The sequence below is a fragment of the Megalopta genalis genome, unplaced genomic scaffold (genome assembly GCF_051020955.1).
Source record: "Megalopta genalis isolate 19385.01 unplaced genomic scaffold, iyMegGena1_principal scaffold0022, whole genome shotgun sequence".
In the NCBI taxonomy this organism is placed as follows: domain Eukaryota; kingdom Metazoa; phylum Arthropoda; class Insecta; order Hymenoptera; family Halictidae; genus Megalopta; species Megalopta genalis.
The window spans coordinates 1,438,853-1,465,366 of NW_027476092.1; the positions used below are offsets into that span (position 1 = coordinate 1,438,853).

At 33.7% G+C, this 26,514-nt stretch overlaps 1 long non-coding RNA gene across 1 annotated transcript; it reads left to right on the forward strand.

The window, feature by feature from the left end:
• The first annotated feature begins 9,928 nt into the window (after positions 1-9,928).
• Positions 9,929-16,418, forward strand: LOC143260872 (uncharacterized). Its single transcript, XR_013035137.1, has 2 exons — positions 9,929-10,012; positions 14,781-16,418. It is a non-coding gene; the product is annotated as an uncharacterized LOC143260872 (long non-coding RNA).
• Positions 16,419-26,514: the final 10,096 nt, after the last annotated feature.

A 26,514-nucleotide genomic window follows, 5' to 3' on the forward strand; every position in this document is an offset into this window, starting at 1 on the left:
TCAAAATTATAACGTTCACGCGGTGGACGCGCCACACCGCTGTGCGGGACTCTCTTTCTTCGTCACGACCTTTACAGCGTAATTGTATAGCTTTGGAAGTTGAGTTGAGAAAGTTGAGGAACCAACCTACAGTGGATTTTCCTTAGATGGAAAAGTACTTGAGCGATTTATGGAATGCTTTTTAGAAATTGCGGTCTTTCGCGGACAATTCATCAAATCCTTATCGGTTAAGGATAAGGATCTGGCGAACATTTGAATTTCTCAAGGAATCATAATTACAAAGTAATTCAATTACAATGTAATTCGAAATTGAGATCGCCATTTAATTAAAATACAAGGTGATTTGTAATTCAATAGGAGTATAATTACAAAATACTAAGTATTTCAATTACATTAATTACGAATTACAATGTACTTAATAAATAAATTAAAATATTATTAATAACTACGACGTAATTATTATTTATTGGACACGGTATACCGCATGAATAATAAATACTTAACAATTAAATGATAATTAATAAGTAACAATTGAAATCGTATTCGTAATTAATAAACAAATTTTATTGTTTCAAATAATTTGTTTAAATCTATATAAATAATAAGTAATTATTTTTCTCTTTCATTTAAACTTTCAAACAATAAATAATTATACATACATATATATTATATTGTATTTCAATTACACTCGTGATTAAAATAATTCGTAATTGAATCAACATTCTAAATACATTCGAGAGGCCAATCATTCCCACGTTATCGCGACTGTGAACACTCTCCACTCATACAGGATTGTATACGCCTATCTTGAAATGTGATTGGTTTCTTGAAAATTCGTTCAATTCCTTCTTGAGTGGTACCACTTATTACGTTTGCATAGGTCATTTTGCTTAGAACACGTAATTTTTGTTTGCATAAGTGCATGGTAGTTCTAGGTAGTTTTTCACTTACTACTGAGGGGGGTTGGGGGCTCCCCTTGACATGCCGAAAAAATTCAAAGTCGAACGAGTCACATGGATCGTAATCTAATCCGGGTTTGAATATGGGACAACAGGTACAAAATACATAATGCAAAGATGAAACATCCTTCTTTTTGTTTATTTTTAAATAAAATTTGCGTAAATGTGTTTGTAAGATTTTTCTGAATAAAATAAGAACAAACAAATTTTTTACCATAAATTATAATCAAGTAGGTATTAATATGAAAAGTATATTTATATTTTTTATAAAATTTGCAATTTTATAAGATATAATCTTACAAAAATTATATTGTATTTGATCTTAATTTAATCACAAAAACCTCACAATTACAGTGAGAAAAATCTTACAATTACCGTTAAGAAAAAATAAGAAATAAAAAAGTGTCGCATTGCATTATAATGCTATCCATCCTTTATTTGCTGTCTACTTTTGTGTTTGTCGAAGTTGTATTAATATTTTTATTAATAATAAGGTAAAATAACTGGAAAATGATTAAATTAATAGATTAATCATAAACACGTCATTCGGCGCAAACCGAGCCGCATTAGAGAGCAAACGAAAAATACGTCGACGTAGTATGCAGTGATTTAACCTAAAAATTTTTAACTTCTTAACAACAGATTGCTAACCTCAAAATATGTAATTAAATATAATTACTTAAAACAGTTTCAAAGTTTTGTTCATATTTACCAACTGATGAACAATGGCATTTTAAAATTTTTAAAAAGATTTGATCCATTTTGTATAACAGGCCACATGTTAGAGAATTTTTTCAGATTTTTCGATCGTAAAATGTGATCACAAAAAATAGAGAACGTAAAAACAAAACGGAAAGTTGCAAATTTTTCGGAAATGACACATCTTGTCTTCGCCATTTTAATTCTATCGGAGGATATTGCCAAAAGCAGCAATCTCTGATGTTGTCAGCAATCTCTGCCAGATTTTTTGTGGGGGTGAAACAATGTTATAAAATATAAAAACCAAACTTTCGACATTTTCTCCATACTTAACTTGGTTAAGTATAATATTGTCCACTTAATAAGTATATTATGCAGTATTAAACGGTTTTACATTTAAAGAAACGATTACTTAACTAGGAACACGAAATTCAAGATATGAAACTATGATATGCGTGATATACAAAATCTTCGTTATGATTACAATGTCGTTGGTTGATGGAGCGAGCGAGATACGAGTCTTTTGAACGTTGTGCGAGCGCCGATGAGGCTAATTTTTTTTCATAAGTATTGCTCTTTCTCGATTTTTTTCAAAATTAAGTTCTTAATGTTTTAAATATATTTCGGATAAATATATAGGCAAAAGTAATTTTGTAATGTATATACTTCTTATTACAGTTTTATTTCACATTCTTTATATTAAATAGATACACGTGACTCCAATTAATATTCGGACACGATATTATTAGAAAAATTATTGCTCCCTTTTATTGTTTATGGCAGTATTATTGAATCGTTTTCACATATAATAAAGCACTTCTTAAAGTAAGTAGAAAAATAAATTTTGTTTATTTATTGCACATGTTCTTTTGTACAACAAGCGATAAACAAGATTGTGACAGAATTTAACGTCGCAAAAATATTCGGACACAACATCTTAGATGCCAGAGTAAAATATTGTATTACATTGACGACGCCGCTAACACATATTGTTTATAAATAAATAAAAATTCGTTGTAAGAACTCGGTACCACAGAAATTATTGGTGATATCAGACGCTTTACTTGTGAAAATGGGATGAGAAGGAAGAAATACGTCTTTTGAAATCCGACAATTGGTTATTTATCACAAGGGAATGGGATCTTTTAACAATAAAGCAGAATTAATGGAAACAATCACGAAAATATGATCAGAAATTCCGACTGAATTTATGCCACACAGATGCAATGCAGTCCTCAAATCCAAGGGTTATCCAACATCTTATTAGACTGTTATGAAAACTACAGTCAATGATACATCGCTGTTTTTCATTAAAAGTGATTATATAACTTAAGCGGCGTATGTTTCTACGCATTCGTAGGTACCGAACAATTCTATCAGAAGCTTATACTATTTCTTTCGTCCTTTCCTAATTCAATGGGATCTCGATGTTGCGAGCCATCCTTGTCCTGCTCGCCTCTAGCGTACACATGTTCGTATCTATTGTCTCGAGTCGTCTGTAAGTCATTCCTCTGACGGCTTGATTCTTCTCGTCGGAGACCCTAAACGAGAAAGCCACTTGAAGGTGCCATAAAATGGTATTCCCTGCAATTGCTGTCAAGGACGGAAGGACTGTCCTGAAACTATGCTTATCGTAAACGAGAATTTCGAAGCATTGCACAGCATATGGTGTATCTCGACGTATTTCGTTTCTTTTTTATGAAACCATTTCTAAATAAACCATAGACCTTTCCTAATATATTAAAGAATTTTGTCAGCTTCTTCTTTGTTGAAAATTGTGGTTCAAAATAATGAGGAAGAAAAATAATTGATATGTTTCTTTTTCGCAGGAATAGAGAAAAGACTGTTCCTCAATACATAATCTATTGCAATCAGTGTTTTAAATTTTTCAGATTTTCTGGTAGGGTTTGATCGTATATTTATTAGTCTACTTGGACTAAATGATATTAACGAAACTAAGGGAATCGTGAAAATAATATAAAATTTCGAGTTACTGCAGTAGCTGTGTGTGTGTGTGTGTGCAATGTAATTTAAGTTATAATTTTTTCCATAATTTAAATATTTAATCTTTTTAACTTACTTCTAATAAACGAATTTTATTATGTCTGACGGTGCATTATTTTTTAATACAATATTAATCGATCTCGTTGTAATATGACTGAAACTTTTGGATCGATTAAATATATGTACTACTCGATTAAAAACATCTAGTATTTAACATTTTCAACTATTTCATCATAAATACTGTACGATATTTTTGCAGTATAATTTATGCTGAAATTCATTTGCATCTTGTAATTGCGAAACAAATGACAACCTAGCAGAGTTGTACATTATTTAGATAATAAATTATAGAAACGTTACGAAGAAAAGATATTTCTTCATCTTTATGCAATATTGTGGAGGGTCCTAATAAAATAAGTATCTTTATTCGATGTGTTTGAAATAAATAATTTTATTAGTCGAGAATTTGTCCGACATGTAAAAATACCACTTAATTATCAACACGTAACTACATTGTTCCAGAACAAAAACAAATCAATATTCATAGAATCGTTTTTCAAATAAAGATAGGAAAGTGTCGAATATGTGGATGCTTGGTCTCAAGTTTCCGATTATGCTCTCTAGTTTTCATTTCGGGGTAATACAGTATCTAACAAAAAGATAACATACTTTAAAACTAATGTAATTTTTATTTATGTAACATTACAACTAAAATACTGTTTCTATATAAATTTGCAAAATACCACTATAAACATACACAAATGAAATAAAATTGCATTTCGTAAGTGTAAACAATTTTATTTAAAAAAAGAGAATTTTTATGGAAATACAGTCGGACAAAATGTTAGCACACTTAACTAAAAATTATGTATGTCAATAAATCAAGCAATAATATTGAATGCCTAATGTTTTGTGGCTTCATCTTTCCACTTATTAACAGTCGTCATTATCTACGAAGTTTCTTTATTAGTTTTTTGTTCTAATTGTTTCTTATCATCTTAAATACATTTTTATCATTCGTCAATCTTTTGAAATTATCTGCCATTTGCATAATGCATGGTTATGATTTTCGCAACAATTTTCAACGATATGATCTTGCTGATCAATCCTCGAGAAAAAAATTCGCGGCATCACCCTGTTGAAAAATATGTACAGGGTATTCCTGAAACTATATACAAGCGGTCACCGGGTTATTCTTCATAAAAAAGAAATGAAAAAGATATAGAGTGACTTCTTTTTTTTTAAGATTTCGTTTTTGAGAAAACCAGGTTTTAAACCTTGCTTTGTACATACGCTTTTCCGGCTATAAGCGATGTACAGCGCTTAGCAAATTTTCAATCTCGATTTTCTCGAAAACTAAATCCTAAACAAAAAAATATTACTTTACACTTTCTTCATGTTTTTTTTTATTTGGAATTACATGGAGTCGCAACATAATTCTTAGTGAAATATGCCATCATTATTTTCCACCTTATTTCCATAAAAATTCTTTTTTTCTAAGTAAAATTGTTTAAACTGGCGTAACGTAATTTTATTTTATTTGTGTATGTTCATAACAGTAATTTACAAATCTGTATAGTATTAGAATCTCGGTTATTACCTTAAATAAATCTAAATTACGTTAATTTTAAAGTGTGCTATCTATTCGTCCGGCACTGTAGCTCGTTGAGTTTCTTCTTCTTTGGGCTTCTTCACATGTCGCGAAGTAAACATATTTTTCTACAAGAAAGTATCAGTGCACATTTCTTTTTACATCCATTTCCAATACATACATTTTTTATTCAAAGCGTATTTATTCGTGGCGTTGAATATAATTTTCATCTTTTATCTTTATCTTTATATGAAGGCTACGAATAGATTTGCGGATAACTTTTGCCAGAATTTTGAAGATTCAAACTTTTACATTCTTGAATATACCTTCATAAAGCAGAGATTGAAAACAATTATGACATCGGTTTCAGTTCGTGAAAGAATTATGGAGAATCCAAAAATTCTCATCAAACAGTTTCCATTGTTTAATGATGGAAATAAACAAAAAGCAATACCGCGTATCCAATTAAATAATGATATTTTATTCGAAGTATGCAGACGTGCTATTTTATTTCCTTTATATCCGTTTATGTAACTGCGACAGGCTGACTAGAACGCGCTGTTTGACCCATCAATTGAAACAAAAAACTCAACGCACACAAAATAACTGCCGAGTAGCGACGATGTCTTCGAGCACCAAGGAGAAATGTGATAGTTGAATGCCGACATTTAAAATCGATATTATGTATATAGGTCCATAACTGTAAATTTTCAGTTCTGTATGATAGCCAGATAGGATTAGTATGTCACTTACTGTGCCCATTAAAGTGGCGTCTGAAGTTTTCGATAAATTATATGATTTTCTATGTTGATGTCTTTTATGTTGTTGATGTCATACGTGTTGATGTCTTTTACATAACTACTAATTTTATTATAATTGAAATATATAAGGAACATAAAATATTTAACAAAATATAAATAGTAGTTTTCGATCGAGTTACTGTGCCTTGTAAGAATGAAAAGTTTACTACTGCGTGCTATTTGAGCCGTTCAGTGCATACATCGATTAACTTCACTTTTTGAAAAATCTTAAATTTATGTGTCAAAGCACTTGCTATAGTCATAACTTTTTATATTTATAATAACTTCCCTGTATAATAAAAATTAACACCATTAAACGGCAACATTTTTTTGGCCATTGAAAAATAAGTAATTTATTTCAGAAGTCATTTTGATTAACTCCATACCCTAATGTAATCGTTGCTTTATTGTCATGCATCAACGCTTTGTTTTAAACAGCCGAAGATGCTTTCCCCCCTCTCAATAATATTGGTAATAAAATCGCATCGACAAACAGATTAAAAAAAAGCGCAATGCAAACGGTAGTTAGTATAACAGTGATCTCGCACGCTGAATGTTACTGTCTACTTCACCATTATTGCACGGCCTACATATTTTCTTGGTCTTTTCATCATTACTCCCAGATTGTTTTTAAAGAAATAAATATTATACCGTTATAACCAAGATGAGTGAGACTAATAACAACGTGGATGACGAAAACAGTGATGGTTCTTCAATACGATTTATTAACAGAAAGTGTGGTTCAAGAAGACGTTTATCGTTTTCCTCGGATTCATCTGATTGCAACAGTACAAATTTCGCAACAAACACGTTGATTGGGAGGAAAAGAAGTTGTAATCCTGATAAATGGACACGAAATTTACAAAAGCATAACAGAACAAAAGGTTTGGCATATAGGAATAGGGGAGGAAATTTAATACCTGCAAAAACATTTGTCGATATAAAATGCAGATGCCGCCAAAAGTGCAACCAAAAAATTTTTTCAAATGAGAGAGAGACTGCCATGAAGGCATTTTATAGATTACATAGTCAGCTTGACCAAAATATTTTCTTAAGAGGTTGTATTAAAGTCAACGAAATAAAAAGAAGGCGCCCCACGAATGAAACTAAAGAACGAAGATCACATTCTTTTACATATTACTTTTGAAAAGACATACGTGATATTCCCGTTTGCAAAAAATATTTTAGAGACACTTATCAGGTGAGCGATGGGCGGATATACAAATGTTGTCCTAAAGAACAAGTTACATCTTTGGTTGATCTGCGCAAAGGCCATGTTGCAAGCAATAAAATAGATGACACAAGTGTTATAAAACATATAAAGTTATTTCCAGCCTACCGTAGTCACTACACTAGAGCTCATAATCCAAGACGACAATATTTAGATCCTGACTTAAATATTAAGAAGATGTATGAACTATACGTCACAGAATGTGAAAAGGAAAATATAGTACCAGTGAAAGAAAAGTATTACTATAATGTGTTCTCTACAAAATTTAATTTACATTTTAAACAACCATCAAAGGATACGTGTCAAAATTGTGATGCTTTGCAAATAAAAATTCAATCCTCAGACGGTGAGGGAAAGAAGATGGCAGAAATTGAAAAGGAAACTCACTTAGAAGAGGCTGAACGGGCTCGCAGTCAAATGGCTGCCGACCGAATGGCAACATCAGAAAAAGTTTTCTTATTTTCTTTCGACTTGGAAGAAGCTTTGACCTTTCCCAAGCTGACCACATCCGTAGCTTATTATAAGCGTAATTTATATGTTTATAATTTCGGATGTCATGAATTCAGTAAAAATATAAGCCACATGTTTGTTTGGCCAGAAACTGAAGGATCTCGTGGGTCTCAAGAAATTTCATCTTGTCTAATAAAGTACATAAAGACTTACGCTACAAACTTTGAAAAAATAATAACATATTCGGATTCGTGTACCGGGCAAAACAGAAATATTAAAACTGTCTTAAGTTTATTGAAACTTGTTCAGAGTATGGAAATAAGAGCTGAGTCAATTGAAATGAAATTTTTGGTAAGTGGGCACAGCTATTTGCCTAATGACTCAGATTTTGCCATTATTGAGTCACGTACGAAAAAAAATCAAAACATTTTTTCACCAGATGATTGGTACAATATAATCAAAACATGTAAAAAGAAAGCTCCATTTCATCTAATCCAAATGACCCACCAAGATATTTTTTCAACAAAACCTTTAGAACAATCAATCATTAACAGAAAAGTAACCGTCACAGGCTTTCCAGTAAATTGGCTTAAAATACGCTGGATAAAATCAGAAAGGACCAAACCCCATCTCATACAATTCAAATGTGATTATAATGAAGATACAGAATTTAAAGCCATTAATTTAAGAAAATCTGTATCAGGTAGACCGCAAAGTTTGAAAAATATATATCAGCCTTTATTATATCCTAAAGGCAGAACTGTGACAAGGGAAAAATGGAGAGACATGATGGACCTGCTAAAATACATTCCTCCTGTTGAACATGATTACTATAAAAACTTGACAACAAATCGAAATGACGAATCCTCACATCCAGCTGATGAAGAAGACATTATTTATAATATTTCTGATGAATTAATTACAAATAATATAATATAACAGAACTGTGAACATTCATGTTTATGCAAAAGCTGTAATAAAAATATATAATAACTAACTTTTTCTGTAATAAAAAACTTAAAAATTTAAAGACTGAATTTAACTTTACTACTTTTTTTCAATTACCAAATTGATTAACTCCACCAGTCACATAAAAGCTGTAACATTACTGACGATTATTTTTTGGCTATTCTTTCTTATTAATTTTATACAGCGTCAGATGAAAGCTATATCTGTATTTATGCATTCTACATTATATGTGTGAATCTATATTATAACAGGAATTTTAGAAAACAATGTACATCGTTTCATCGCGTTTCTCAACTTTTTCTTTTATGGAGTTAAGCGATGTGTGCACTGAACGGCTCATTTACTGAGCCTTTTCTAGTTATCATCTGCACACTTATCTAATTACTATATATCAATCTCTGTGCACTGATCTAATCACTATAAAGAGTGCTAGGTAAATACTAAAGTTCGAAAATTGTATGAGCTTTGGGTATCATAATTTATTACACATGTTCAGTACAATCACGTATAGCGTATACACATTTCACGGACAAAAAAAGTAATCTTAAATGTAACACGTAGTTTGCTATAAGAGGGCTCAGTCTAGACTGTTTTTCTGCAATTTGGTAGAGTTTTTTGAATATAATAATTTATTTTTTTGTTTTGTGGAAAGCATGATTTTTGTATTTTTTTTATCTTTATTTGCAAAGTGATTAGTAAGTCTTTTAACAAAATCAGGAAAGAAGGAAATTCTGCAGAAAAAACACTGAATGTCACATGTTTTCACTTTCGAGATGTTTGTCCTTTAAAGTTCTGGCCACCAATTCCTTTCTTGGTTTTCCATTTATTGAGCTTATCGTATTTGCATAAACTGAAATTTCTTGAAATTGTAACATGTTGCGGTATTCTCTACAGTCACTGAATTATGCCGCGAGATCTAGGACTCTCGGAGCATGGGCTGAGTCGAATGGTGCCGGCCCTGAGCAACGGCGAGTGCGCGTAGGGTTTGTGCGTCGTGCCGAGCCGCGAGTCTGGGGAGTGGGGAATGCCTCGTTTCTGGCTGAAGAAGCGATCTGCCGAGAACGAGGATCACTGTTGCGTAGACCGTAGCGTTGGATATTTGGAAGAAATAAGTGTAACTGTGACAATTCGAGCCGAGATTAATTTATACGAAATGAAGGAAGATAGCCGCTAAAGACCATAGGGCAGCAGGCGAAATAATGAAGGACAGTGCTGGCAACAACTGGCAGCGACCGTTCCAAAGATATGTCAAGACTAGTGACCGGCCAGAAGCCGCATTCGTAACTGGGAATTTCTGATCGGTTTTTCGGTAAGTCTCATTATCAGTACGAATTTCTTCATTTACATTTCAATGGCTCGGACACCTTCTCTCGGATGGGCTAATTATTCGCCAGTGCGAATTATTACACGCCACGTGCGTTACGCATATGGCGTCTCGAGAAAGCTTGCGAAACTGGAAGCACGTATCTTCCACGTGGGCAATCGGTTCTTGCGGATATATGGCGTCGCGGCCATATTTATTTATATTAATATTCGGACAACTTTTAAAACGCCATAACTTGCTTAGAACTGGACTGAACAACTTGAATTTTGTTATTGCTTTCGAATGATTAAAGAAAATAATATATGACGAAATATATATAACGATGATTTAAGAAATGCATTTCGTAGATCTCGGTAATTTATATGCATATTGAAAATTTCAGCGGAATCGGTTGACTTTGGTATAAGCGGTAAACAATTAAAGATCGCAAAAATCGCAGTTTTGTCCTGATTTTTAATATTTCTGTCCAATAATTGTGAGAAAGTTGCTGTTTTAAAATTTGTTTAATGCTCGTAACTATGACCTTGCGTTAACTGATTTCGATGAAACTTTCGGCATGCATGTAACTTATCGAGATCTACAATTCCTAATATATTTTCTTTGCAATATGTAAGCTTATTTTCTAATAAAATGTCGCTTTATGGGCATGTCTTGTATTTATTTCTTTATTTCTAGATATCTGAAACTGTTTCTTAAGTTGTTTAATGTAAGTATTGTATAACATACTGTATAGCGTATCTGATTATACATTCACTTCAGATTGATCCTCTATAACTTGAGATATTATTATATTGTCGTTAAGAATATGAAATCCTTTATCATTTCCATCATTTTTAATCACATTTTCTACATCGTACTCTACGCAGTGCGAAATGCACCTTACGACATTATACATATAACTTTGTGATTACGGTTTGTTCGCTATCTGATCTTTCATGCAGAGATGAATTACTTTCACCGACTTTTAGAAGCTGTTATTCATTTTTATTCCTCTATTCGTGTTTGCTGCATCATCTTCTTTGCATTTTAATATGTTATCTTTATAATTTTTTTATGATATATACAGTAAATCTACCAATGTTATATTTACGAGACAAGAAATTAATTGTTTCTGAAGCGTCTATTAATTTCAAATTTTTCTTCAATAGAAAGCACCACTCTTTTTCTCTTTTCGTTTGATTTGTGTGAAGACGTAATGAGAATATAGTTTCTGGACGAATCACATACATACAAGTAACTGAATTAAATCGTTACTTATCTTACATTCTATGCAGGAAGACTATGCTGGAATTTCTAACTAAGAAACAAAAACAGTGTGTTGTATAATGGGTATGTCGCGTAGACTGGAGTTGGATAAGAGGAGCATCGTTCCTGACATCCAATTGTTGGTAACGGGTTACTATGTTGGATAAACACAGTCCAGATAAACGGTGTTTTACTAGTTCTTGTACTAGTTGTTCTATCATTAGTATTTATTTAAGATTGATGTCGTTTTTAAATCTCTATTTTATACGATTTTAAGATTTGTTTATAGTATGTATTTTTTGTTGTTGCAACTTGAATGTCCGAATTATATATAATATATATTATATATTATCAAATATTTCAAGATTTAATGAAAAGTATTTGTTTAATATAATGTTTTACAAGTAGTGTATAAACAAGGATTCGGACCTGGACAAACTAATCTAAATTGGAATCGAAATTGCGTAGGAACCGTATTTTATTAGGCTTCCCTCAATTTATTTTCTTTATTACATCACCGCCCAATGCTTTATCCTGTAGCAAATGATAAAATGTCATGATTAATAGTAAATCAAAGACCTATGCATATAAACTGTGAATCGTTTAATAGAGTTCGATGATGTACCTGCGCTGTTGTCTGTTTTTGAGTTGAAGTAAATTACCTCTCAGATGTTATACCAACAGAACTTTTATGATTTTCATTATTTTTATCGGTTTCTTTGCTTTTGTTACATGCTCCACTGCCATTAGCTTTATCTGTTTTTTCCGCTTCTTCTTCATCGTTACTACTACTGACAATAACTATTATCTCGTCATTATTGAAGGGTTTTACCGGTCTATTAGCAAATAATGTTTGCATCTATAAAATAGCATGCGATTATCCAATCTGTCAAATCTGATAGTATATTATCATTTTTAAATGAGTTTGTTTGCAAGTATACATATACTTCTGTCTTTTCTTTTTGTGCTTCCTCCTTTTTCTTATCACAATAATTTTTAATTTCTTTCCTGATATTTCCAATATCTGCAGTTGTTTCAGTAGTTTCCAAACATAGCACAAGTTCTTTTATTTCACGACTATATGTAAAGAATTAATTGTAACAATACAATCGAGCTTATAATGGCAAATCAATATTTTGAAATATTACATTGTATATGCTTGACCTCTGTAGGTTATTAAAAGCGTTAGTGTTATTTTTGTTAACAAATTTACCTAATACTTTATTTAGATCATTCACTGTTAGTATTGTTCATAGGTTTTTATTTTCAACCAAACTGGTGTCCTTTTAGTTTTGCTTGTATGTGGTTTCCACAAAACCTTAATTCTCCTAATTAAAAAACCAAACACAAATATTACCTTCGAGCACCTTGTAGAATATCGCAATTTTTGTTTACCTCAGTATAGCTCATAATGTCAGTCGTATCCTGGAGTACTTACCGGAACTTCTTGTTTTACAGAATACAATTAATTCGTGAGAATTAGCAACTTTATCACAATATTTCTGTGCCAATCTAAAATACACATATTATTTATTTCCATTTATTACTTGTATTCGTTAATATACTAATAGAATCTTACCTGGTCGAATCGAACCGTTCTTTATCTTTCAAGTAAATTACTTTCAATCGAATATACGGCAAGACCGGTTGCTTCGGATGATTTGACAATTGTTCCGCGGTACTAGGAATCAATTCATTTTCTATGCATCGGTCGACGATATTGAAAACTGATTCTGATAGCAATCTATCATTGTTACTTTTTATATTTGTATCATTAAGGACCAGAGTGTCAAACGCAAATGGTCTAACGGTTTTTAATTTCAATTTCTTCAACTTAAACTTATTACCGTTTACGCTAAGTATGACAATGTGTTTGGCCTTTGATTCGCCTTCGCATAAAGAAATCGCAATCTGTAAGTGCGTTTCTTAAGCAGTAGTTTCTTATTTTTCATGCATCATAATTAATAAATAAATCTAAAAATATACCTGTTTGAGAAATGTAGTATTGTCTTTTAGAGTTAAACACGTGTGTGATACAACATTCCTGTTCCCCTCCCCACACGACAAAGTCAACAAAAGAGGGAAGGTGGGCTTCCGAAGTATATCCACGTTTAAGACATGGTGCACGTTTTTTATGTAAAACAAACAAATTAAAGCATTTCACCTATGAATGAAAATCATGTGCAATAAAAAAAAATGGAAAGACCTCTCAATACATATATGGATCTCATAAGTTCACCTTAAAATCGTTCAACATCCGTATTAATTTATCATCGTTCATGCAGCTTAAACCAAAAATTGCAACATGGGTATTACCCATTTTTATCATCAGTGGAGGAATGATCATTTTAGGGGTGGCTGTCCATTTTCCAAAATAATTTATGAAACCAGACACAGACAACAAGTCCATTTGGCCCATTTATTCCACAACCTATAATTTTGATTATAATTACTAATGGCTGAATCAATGTTGAAAAATCACTGTACTTAAACTATTGATATTATATTTCTTACTTGGATGGTCATTTTTCCCGTGAATGGAAAATATTAGCATGTCAATATTAAAATTTGGATCCTAAAAATTTACAGTTTTAAAAGTACAGTGTGGGAATGTTAATTCTGGCTCGCTCAAAAATTGGATGTTAATTGCTCTGATGAAAAGACAATCATTAATATTTGTCGTACTTCAAATACCATCTTATATTGATATTATCATATCTTGCTAACCTGGGACCCATATAGTATTTATTTAACAATTCCATACATTTTAATTCATCAGAAGTTGTTGGTTTCGCATCGTGAAATAAATCTCCACAATGAAATATAAGGTCTACATTTTTTTCCTTGCTACATTGAAGTATTTCTTCAAAAGTATTAATGCTCTCATCCGATGACTCTCCTGCTTGTATAAATTAATTATTTGCAGTATATATGTGCGTGTGTTGCTGTCAACGGTCATGATGCTACCACTGAGTAACCACATCAATGGCCTTGCCATGTTTTAATTACTGTAATGTCTCCAGTTACATTTCGAAATATGTATTCTTCGATGCATTCTCGGCATCGACTAGCGTTTGATGTTTCCAGGATTACAGAACCATATCCTTCACAATGACAATCTGCCTCACTTCTGTGGTTTCCTGCAATGGTATGCCAGCAGCCTTCAGGAAATAATTCTCTTTCTTCTGCTGCCACTCGAGACCAACATTTTTCACACAATTTGTATTCTTCAGCTTCAAACACGAGTTGCATTTTCCTTATACATTAGCATATTAAGAGATCCTCGTGCACCTCTGGATAATCAGCGGGATTTACTTCATCCTGAAAGTGATTCCAATTTTTAATTTGTGTCGGACGAACTATCGAAGACGAAGGAGTGTTTTAATTTATCCTGATGTTTCGCGATTAGGTGTCCGGTCGCATCTGTTTTTAAAATTGCATTATTTATATCCGACATCTACTATCTCGTATGGCCCGATGTAACGTGGATCGAATTTACTTGTTTCAGGTTCTTTTTACACATGGACGTATTACTCCACCATAAGTTATGTCGGATTAGCTCACTTATCGTAATTCCCGAAGATTAATTCGTGGGATGTGAAATTCGTAGCTTCGTGGACGGAGGTATTTATATGAAATCATGGCAAATGGTAAGTAGAGGTCCCATTCTTCATATGACTCGATGTATTGTTTTAGATGTTCTGTTAATACAATATATGGCTCCTTTTTAACGATCCATCTCGGCAACATGTAGCATTAGTTTCCCAAGAAACTAGTGTTTTCATCTATCGAAATGGATTTTGGTGTCTCACATATTGCAATGAAATGACTCGCGGACGCGTCAGCTATTATCATGGCTTTAATATCTGATAAAACAACTGCTAACCAATACTTTTTTAAATTGTCTCGCATAGTTAAAATGTAGCGATTTCCATTGATTGTTTTTGGAAGTAGTCCAAATGTGTCGATGGCAAGTTCGTCAAAAGGTTCCAGAGATGTGTCCGTAATAATCACGGGTTGACGGGTTTTGTTCTGATAAGTGAACGAACGAATTCTTGTGAATCTTTTCTCATTTCGGGGCAGTCATATTTTTCTTTTAACCCTTTCGGTACGGAGGACCTGGCCGCGGTTATACATTCGTGGAACGAGGAAGTTTTTCGCAAGAGTGGTTGCACTGTCCGACAGCGTAAACCGCGAAAACATGTTTTGCGGCATTCATAGAGATCTCGAGCGTGATTGACACTAAACTTTTCATTCGGACCGCGACATCGGTTACTGACGCGGAATTTAACGTGTTTGAAAAACATTTCTAAAATGTTTATACTGCTTTGTCGTAACCTAAACCAATCCTCGGCAGAAAACCGAGATTTCGACGGTATCTTATCTCGCGGATCAGACGGAAGGACAGACAAAACAGGCATGGCGCTTAACGTTTTAAAATCATATCTTTTTCTTTACAGTACATTAATTAAAGTAAATGGCATTGATATAAATAATATGGTCCAATATTACAAAATTAAAATAAATAATAAAATTAATAGTGTAACATAATAAATAATAAAACTAATAGTGAAATATAATCAACGACAAAACTAATAGTGTAACTTGGTGTGATAGTTTTCGAAACAAGGGGAAACGCGCAAGCCCACATTACATTGTTCGCACTGATACTTGGATTCACGTCCCACACCACCGACTGATATATCGAAGGAAAATGTCCCCCTGTGAGCCTTGTGGGATAATTACTTCTTGACTTGCTGCACCGATGATATTCATGATTCTTGTGTTATTTTTCTAATATTTCCTTAATCAACTGAAGGTGAAATTTCGCCATTGAGATTTGTTTTTTTGTGGTGTGCTTATATAGGCAGTATGCGTTCCACACGCAAATGTCGATCAAGTGGAAAAAGAGAGAGAGAGAGTATTTGCGATACCACTTTAAACTTTTGCGCGCGCGAGTTGCATCGATAGTAATTATCACCATATCTGATTTATCGATTGTACTCATTGAAGAGTTATAATCTATTACGCATTTGGGCTTTAGAATAATTTCATTTTTTCTTGACTTCTTAGGTACTTCTGCAAATTCTGCGGTATGGATAGTGTGAAAAGCATATAAAATTTCTTTCTATCAAACCATTTTCATTGCAAACAGATTTTCAGATGAGCGGAACACTGCCTCTTCTTTTTTCAATTTATCAGTTATTTTAAGCATCTCTTTCCGTCTTCTTTGTACAGTGCTACAAGCGTCCGTACTTTTTTCGTGGAGTAGGTTGAACAATATGGGACTGGAAAACCAGTTGTCCAGATAAATACAATAGTCTTAGTTGCCAACCCAATGGCCTTTGTTCAGAAAAGGTTGCAAAAGCGACATTACAATGTTCCCTGGCTTTCCAATATATTGATATTCGGTAGCTACAGTAGCACTAGCCCCACAATAAATGATTATATCTTGGATATAACCCGTCTTGCAGTCACAAAGTAGGAATGATTTTATGCCAAACCTACTCCTCTTCGAGGGAATATATTGTTTAAACGAGAGACGGCCTTTGTAGGAGTAGACTTTCGTCTATACATAACCGCTGGTATGGCTGAAATGCATTGATAAAAATATGTTCGTAGCATTTCCACTACTTCATTTATTTTGTGTAAACGATCGGCAGTGTGGCCGACTATGTCCGTAAAATGCAACATTTTCAATAATGAAAAGTAGCGATCTCTACTCATAATTTTACTGAAAATATCGCTTCGGAGAAACTTATCTTTAGACCAATTTTCATTTAAGGATAGCTTTTTGGTTCGCGTCATTAATAACGACGCAGCAATAAAACAATATAATTCATCCACTTCCATCCCTTCTGAAGCGTTCAAGTGATCTCTTTTGAGCTGTCGACACCGGTAATAGTTTGTTTTTTGCACAATCAATTTAACTAAATCTTTAGAAAAAAGCAGTCTGAAGTAGTCCAAAATTCTCGACGAACGATTTAAATTGTTCCCTACTACTCCCGAATGATGTGGCGTAAAATCATGAATTTTTGGACTAAGCTTCTTTGATGTCCATTTGATGCTAGAAGGAGTATCAATTCGTACTTCAGGCTCTACTGCTTCTTCAGATACCGAGGTGCTAAGTACACGTGCTCGATTGTTCCTCCTTTTGCGAAATGCTAAATTATATTGATTTTCTTCATCAGAATCTCTTTTGGAATCAATGATTTCCTTTATCCATTGTTCTCCTTTCAAGCGTTTTACACTCATCCTGAAGGGAACTAAATTCAAATTGTAAGTTATACATTAAAAAAATTAACGATATAAGCAAACATTCCAATTTGTTTTTCGTAGCTTATCTATATATTATAAAACATATATAATTAAGGCACGCTGTTGACTGTTACTAATTATATATTATAATGGAACGATTAGAACAGCCGGGAATTTTAAACACAGAATAGTAAAGTAATGTGTACTATAGAGAGTAATCATACCCACATAACTTTCCGTTGGTGCCGTTAACGGTGCCCACATAAAGTGCCCACATAACTTTCCGTGGATGCCGCCAATAGGCGGCGGTAGTACCGAAAGGGTTAATTGATTTAAGGTTTCCGTTACACCCTTGTGACCTGCGATTAATCTACTGCGAGCTTCTTCTATTAATTTTCATCGAATTTCATCTACTGGTGTGACAATGTTATCCGTGTTCGTAGGTTGTGGCAAAACTGGGCTAATATCTGGTTCGTCTCCATCAGTTGAATTGCTGTTCTCCTGGGATTTAGATTCGTAATCAGGTATAGACTAAGTTATACTTGGTTCACTGATCTTGGCAAGTGAGATTATTGGTAGATGTAATGGCGTAGATGAGGCTCCTGGGAAATTGTAGATGAGTGGAGTTTGCATCATTGTTTCTTCTAATCTTGGCTTCGCTGTTATCACAGTTTCATCTATTGAATTGCGTTTGCAAAAGATGCTTGGGTCGTCGATTTGGTTATTTCGCTATTTGGACGTTTGGCTCTCATTGAGAGTGTGGGTTGTGGATGACTTAAATGAATTTAACGCTGTCTTAAATTCCCACGTTTTCGACGTTATGTTCGACATTTTTTTCCTGTGGCAGAATAATTATTCTTGAGCGAATTTAAAGTATGTGGAAGATAAGCTATGAAAAATATGTCAGGAATGTTCTTCGTATGTCACACTTCCAGTGAGCATTTTCTATGACTTTAATCAACTTTCTACTTGACATTATTAAAACCCCAGAATAACTATGAGAAGAAAATAAAATAAAACATTTGTCTACAAACTCCTATTAACATTTGGACGAAACACGCCTAAGTATTCTCCATGTTTTTGATTATGTTGACTTATATGACTAGACATTTTCGGAATAATAGAGAATGTTACTTTTCATCTTTTGTAATACACTGGTTTATATACACTTGACTAAACCAATTTCACACTAACCGATGATTTTCGAAAAAGGATTTCATAATTTTGGTATTTTAAATAATGTTGTACACATAATAAATCATCTCATAGGTGTACTTTAAAAGTAGCTGAGAAAATTCTTTTTAATGATAATATAATAATTTAAATCTCTGTAGTTTCGGGAAAATACTCTTTATATTATACTATGTTGTAATGCCACATAGTGTTTGTTTTCATTAGTTTTATTTAATTTGATCTTATTTTTAGTAATAAATATTTAGCGTTATTTATGAAATTTACATTTGTAGGACAGTAATGCATAAATGCCAGCTGAAAACGTGATCATTTTTTTATATCATTATACTCGAGGTAGGAAAGTTAATTCTTAATTCTATCAATTCGTAATGAGACTTAATTCTGTTTGTACTATGCACAGTATTGAACTATAAGAATTATACATATATATGTTTGAACTGTTCAAACGAACACGGTAACATATAGTGTATTTGTTTGTATGATAATAAGTTTGCTCGAAAAAATTTGAACGAAAATTGTTATATTAAGTTTAATGTACAATTCATAACTCCTACTATCGTATAGTTTAAAGCTAACGAGAAGACTTTTGCGACGAACATGCCCGCACTGTTTGTAGTCATCTCATCGTCAAATCTGAATAGTGCATATAGCGGCTTGAGTATGAATCATGCATAATTAAAGTGTGGATAGTAAAGTATTATTATACTACTTTCATGCTTACTATAGCGAAGACAACCTGCAAAATTGACATCACTTTTTTCATCACTTTTTTAAATCGTGGGTTTAAACATCAATGTAGAGTATTATCAGAATCTGAATCATAATGTTTTATGTGAAATATTATATAATAGAATGAACCATCTACATCTCACAGTTGTATGTATTTACGTAACCGGAGGATGAAGTTTTGGAAATATGTAGTACCCGGGAAGGCTCATAAAGTGCAGAAATAAGTTAAATGTTCGACAATTTCCAAAATTACTAGTTTGTTATTCTTCTCAAATTTCCAAATATGTTGCAAATGTATCTTTTCGTTGGGAAGGATGAATTGGAGGAAGGATTGGAAGGATGAATTGGATAGTGGACTGAATGGTAAAAAACGCTGGTGTAATAACGCTAAATATGTTTTAACCAATAAGATTCGTACAGAGGAGGTTATAGATGATATACAATAGAATGATGAAATGTGATGATGTGTCGTGAAGGTCATGAATGATACGATTAAGCGATCAATTTATGGCTATAAAGCTGTATCGAAATTTGCAAGCGCAATCGATTGTAGCGAAGCTAGGCTGCAAGCGCAAAAGTATTACAAGCGTAATGTGAATTGCGCGCTCAAGAGCAGAGAAGAATTTCAAGCGTAACTATATGTATCTACGTAACAGTAGCTGATAACTGAGATGACAAATGGAAACAAGCCACGGTCGCGGTGTGAGGGCCTATTTATTTCGTTGTGAATATTGAAAACTAAGCAGCACTGAATGTTCGTTACAGTGCACGAGGGCAATGTCCTAACGAACAACGTTGTATGGGAAACGACGGAAAATAAATAATGGTCGCGCTAGAATTCTTATGCATCGATCCAAGTGATACCAGTAAAGAGGAGGTAATCGACTGGCGATTTAAAATTGATCGATTTGATTTTAGACACACGGGGCTATTTTCTTCAGTGCACTGGATCTGTATTGGAAAATTTATAGTTGGGTCGGGTTGTTGCTTGACAAATTTCCAATATTCGGAATCAGCAACGGAATCGCCAACATCTAATTTCACCACAAATGAAGAGTTGCATTAAATGGAACATTCAGATTGAGAATACTCCATTTTTTATTACTGCAGAGCTGTGCATTCTTGGTAGTTTGCAGGACATTTCTTGTACTCTACGCGCCCGAAATAACTAAATGTGTTTCTGTAATGGTTATAATATATGGAGGAAGAAAAGCAGTACAACACCCACTCTTATGTTATTCATCGAAACCAAATTATTCGAAATGCATTAATGATACTACTGCAGCTTGGTTTCAGTAGTCGAAGACAACTATGGCTGGGCTATTAATTATCTCATATCTTTCGATATTAATTATAGGTAAATATAGCCATTTTCACAAAGCATGGTCACAACTATCAACCTCAATTTCCAAAGTATTTCGAAATTTGGTTCCAAAATTTCAAATAGTGTGATATACATAACCAGAAATGTAACCTGCAGTGGATAAATTCTCAATAAACCGGCAACAAATATTAATCACATAATGAAAAATACCAAGATTGCACGATTCCTACTAAGCATTCAAGTGGAAATATAGAAAGCAGGAATTTGTTTGCTTGAAGATTTACGGCTTTAATCGTCAGCAAAAACCGATTGGATCAATATGGAGATTGAGTGATGCAGTTTTCATTCCAAGATTCACGGCAGTGTTCAGCAGATATCTAGAAGACTGGTTCTTCTGCTTGAGACTTTGTATGGCGCGATTGCGGAAGTAATCAACAAGAAAAGGAAGACTACATTGATCTGAATTTCGATGTACTTTTGGAGCAACGATTTCAGATTTGATATACCGAACTTTCCTGGATTTGGTTAACAGTTTGAAACATTTACTTCTCGGGGTGAACAGGATCGGAAGTGATTGTGCGAAGTCGTGTATATTATCTATGAATCAAATTGTGCAGTAATGGCACTTAAAGTCATGTAGAAGCAAACTTGAAATCTGAATCGGTAATTTTTATTTACACGTCATTATTTGCTGTTGCTTTCCATTAGTTAAAAACTTGCAACCATATTTGGATAACAAGCAATACAGCTTCAGAGGATTGATTGCCTTGCTACTTATTTCTACATTCAAATCCTACTGCCACTAGAGATATTGCTTTCTTGAGTACGTTGATCAATTTACTGTCTGCTTCCGATTCTGACACGATTAAATCAAATACTCTAGATTTATAAAAATCCATGTTTATATGATCAATTTGGAACATTCATTCGATGAAATTGATAATGCAGATTTTCTAGTTGTAGCAAATTTTGCGAGGATATAACCTTGTTGTTTTCTATTAAGTAAGCTGCAAAGTTAAAAAGTAGGTATGTCGAATCTTTTCGAGCAAACTCAAGCATTTATAGTATTACAGAGTTAATTAATAAACTTATTTCTGAGGTTTTTCATAGTAGTGTTATTGGTTTAAACAGGTCTGTGATTTATATCGGATAGTATTTATCGCAGTTATTCTTGTGAAATGAAATCGCGTTGTATATTATGTGCTTGAATACGAACGCTGTGTATTTCGAACCTGCAATTTGGTACTATCACTGATTGTGAGACACTGCATTGGTTTAGGTTGAAGTATGGAAAAGACTCGGTCAGGAAAGTAATTTTTCATTCTTATTGGAGGTTTTGTAAACGTTTTTAAAAAAGACAGAAATGGTAAATGTTTATTGTTTACATAACAGTGCAATAGATTTCTCGCAATATTTTGGGTCGTAACATTCCAATTTCAAAAAATCCTTCTCGCTAACATTGTTTCTATGTGAAATGAAGTTATTTGCATAATTTGGGCTTGATCGAGTTTCGGAAATGCGTTCGAGACTAGTTTCGGAATGACAATATTTTTTAAGTAATTTTGACATTTTCGAATTTTGTGAACCTCATAGATTATTTAAAACATTGTATTTTATTTAGGACAGTAATTTAAATAGTTAGAATATTCAAAAATCTTATTTCTCTTTAATCAAAAATAATAAATTATCTTTGATATAATTAATCAAGTTAATGCGAATGAACTCCTGGGGCGAATTTTACTTCTCTATTATATCGTATTCTATAGATGCTATTTTTATCGTTGCTATATCGGACGCTCTTTTCTACTGGTACGTTTCGAAATGTGGTTCTGATGTTTTCATGACACTCAACAACTATCTGCTACCATCACGGAAGTTGTCGAGTCGTCTCATCGGATACAGATAACGGCTTTGATTGTGGTAGGCTTCAGCGAGGTTCGTCGTGATTTGGTAGAATGACATCATCCATTGGTTCGTTGAATTCCAAGAAATTTCTGACAATTTACCTCGTCTTGGTACTGGAATTTTAAAGTCTAATGAACATTCGTTGATACGTAATACATATGTGGCATTATTGTTAATTGTACCATTATTTGTTAATTAAATTTAGATCTTACATGTGCAATTTTCAATTTGTTAGTGTGTACTATACGTAGATTACCTCCAATTAGTATTTCTATTCGGCAAGATTTCTACAACTTTGTGTGGACCACTATATTGGCTACAAAATTTTCCTATTTTAGACTCTTTCATAAGTTAAATTAAATCTAATGGTTCATAAACTTCTTTAATTTGCAAATTTGAATTTTGTCGTCGTTTTCTATTTAACATTTCACCATAATTTTTAGGACTAGAATTTATTATATCGTTCGTCGATAATTGTTCGACAGGGATTTCAGGTTGTGACGGTGCTTCTTGAGCTTCGGGAGTTGGGATGTGTAGATTATCTTCTGTTTGAAACAAGGACGTTTCTTCTATCCTTGTCCTTTTTCGTACTGGATCGAATATCGGCGAGATCTCTGACGAGACAGAAGATGCTTACCATTTTCCTAATAACGGGTTGTATCTTGAATATCCATCGTTCGTTGTCTCTAGGTCCATGTAGTCGTCGATGAGAAGGATGGAGGGGGTTATCGCCCCTGATAATACAAACACGGATCAGCCCCGCTCGGAATTAACCCGAATGCTCTCAACTCCTCATCCAAGCGACAATGCCAGCTACGACCAGCTTGTTTTAAACCGTATAAAGCTTTTCGCAATAGGCAAACCTTAGCTCCATTTCTTAAATTTCGCTTCATTTCGATAGCTTTCGTTTTTATACTATAATCGCCACTCTCGGTTTCGGCTAAAATATCTAGGGCCTTATCGACGCAACGGGGAACTTCCATAAGAATTTCTTCTTCTAGTTTGCCGTTCAAGTAGGCTGACGTCACATCTATTTGATGGATTTTCATATTATATTCAGCTGCAAGAGCAGCTTCAACTGAGTTTTAAGTTGAAGCAGTCTATTCTTGGTATATCAGCTTTTGTGTATATTTTAATGTTACTGATTCTTTTGGTGTAATTTGATTCAGCTGTTCTATATCGGCCGAGGCATGTTCTTATGCATGATCATTCAAATCTTCTTATTTTTTCTATAATTGTTGGCCCGGTGTTCCAGAATATGGGTGCGGCATACGTTAATATGGGTCTAACTAATAGCTGGTAGCAAATAAGTTTGGCTTTGGTGGAAAGATTTTTGTTGTAGAAAAGTCTAGAGTTAGCTTTGAAGGTTCTTCTGGCTTTGTCCAGTTGCGTAATGTGGTGTTTGTTCAGTCTTAGTAGATGATCCAGTTGTACTCCTAGATATTTTACTAGCTTTTTGGGGGGGATTTCAACAGTTTCGTTAGTGTGAATGTTTTTAGCTGTGATTGTTGCTTTTTCTATCTTTACTACGTTTGAGTGTTTGATTTGTTTTACCGGTCTGCGGAAGAATATTAGCTCACTTTTGGTGGGATTAATTTTCAAGTTCCAGTTTTTATAGTAGTCAGTGATGTGGTTTAATGTCATTTGTAGTGAGTTTTTGATTTGTCCCACGTCCGTGTCAGCTTTGTAGATTATTAAGACGTCCGCGTAGGCAATCGAGTGTAGTCTGTCTACGGTGTTGAGTCCGAATTCGTTTATAACTTCGCTATTATAAATGTTGAAGAGTATTGGTGATGTTACTGTTCCTTGTTGTAGGCCTTGGTGGTAGACATTTTCGTTCCGTCCCATATGCGGAACGTTTTTCCTTTGATCATATTTGCTATTAGTAGGATTAGTCCTGCTGGAAATTGGTATTTGTCTAGTTTATGAATTAGCCCATTATGCCAAACTGAATCGAATGCTTTTTCAAGGTCTAGCAATATTGGCCCCACTGTCAGTCCGTTGTGTAGGTAATTGTTGAGGTCAGAAGTTAATTTGTGAATTGCGTGTGTGGTAGAAAGTTTATTCTTAAATCCGAATTGGTTATCTGGTATAATATTGTGTTCAAATGTTCGTAGTGAGACTAATGGGTCTGTAGCTTTGTGGCTCTTCTGGGTTTTTACCTTTTTTAGTATCGGTAGGATTTTAGCTTGTTTCCATCTGTTTGGGTAATAGGCGTGGTTAATTGCATTATTAAAGAGTATCGTGTATTCTATTATGATGGTTGTCGGTAGATTTTTGATGGCAATTGATGGGATGTTGTCCAGCCCTGACGAAGTCTTATTATTTAGCTTTTTGATAATTTCGCTTACTTCACTGCAAGAAATGAAATGATTGGTTTCTTTATCCAGGTGTACTGGCCTGTATGCTGGGTTAGCGTCTGTGAATGTTGTAAAAGTTGCCTTTGTATCTGTCATTCTTTTTGCTATTTTGCTGTATTTGTCTGTTGTTTCGTCGTATCTTGGTGAATTTATTCTTTCCAGATACTTTCCTATTATCTCGAGTTTAGTAATCGGATCTGTAATGTAAAGTTCGTTGTTGTCGGTCCTGTCTGGTAAACTTTTCGCTACTTCTTTGTTAAATTCGTTTTTGTTAATATCAAGTCTGAGGTTTTCGATGCTAATGTGTTTTTGTGGTCTCAGTATCCTGTTAATGGTCGGGAAAAATTCATTGGCGTTCTTGAAGTTTATATTTTTAATGATGGAGGCCCAGTATGCGGTTGCAGCTTTAGAGATTTCAATGTGGAGTTTTTTATTGCGTATTTTTATTGTCCGTTTAATTCTGTTCGTCTCTTGTCTGCTGTGCTTGCTCGAGCTTTGGTACCTGATGAAATACAACCTTGATATTAGGCATGAATTGCCGCGTGTAGTTTTTTAGTGTTATTGCTAATGTATTTTTGATAATAATTTTTATTGCTAGGTTTATTTGTTGGGACTATTTCTTTAATTGTTTTTGTGATAAGCAGTTCGAGGTAGCTGATACCTTCGTCTATTTCATTTATCGCGAGATTCCTATTATCCGGTAGTTTATTTTTTAGGTGCTTATCGGCCCGTTTGGCGAATTTTCGCCAATTAGTTTTTTTATAGTTGAATGAGTGGGGTTTAGGAGGAGTTGGTGTTATTCCTTGGAACAGTGTGGTTGGTTCTATTGCGAATGTTAGTGCATTATGATCGCTATCGTATGGGTTTGTCCTTATCTTGTTGTTGTTGAGGTTCAGTATTTCTAATCTGCTGTCTGTTATGCAGTAATCCAGGAAAGAGTTTGCTTTGGTGTTCGTAGGGTTGGCAGCTGCGTAGATTGTTGTTTTATGTGATATACTGTTGTCGACCTCCCATTGTAGTAATCGTCTGCCCCTTTCATTCGTGTTTGAATCACCCCATTGTGTATTTCTGGCGTTTATGTCGCCGGCTATGATGAAGAAACTGTTTTCGTTGTCCAGATGAAAGTCTTTGTAAAGTTGTTCGAACTCGATTATGAATGTGTTTTTTGTGGATTGTGGGGCGTATATGCTGAAGATGAGTAATGTTTTTTTTGAGTTTACTATTATTTTTATCACTGTGTATTCTATGATTCTATTTTTCTTTGAGTTTGGGTATGGGACCATGGTGTAATTGATGTTTTTTATAACTATTGCAGTACCTCCGCCTCTCGAGTTTGGAGCTCTGTCTGTCCTAATTATGTCGTAGTTGTTTAATTTCAGTTTGTGTTTGTTGTTAAGTTTGGCTTCTGAGATCAGTATAATGTCGTGTTTGTAAGCTTCAATATATTTTTGTAAGTCTAGTCTTTTCTTAAT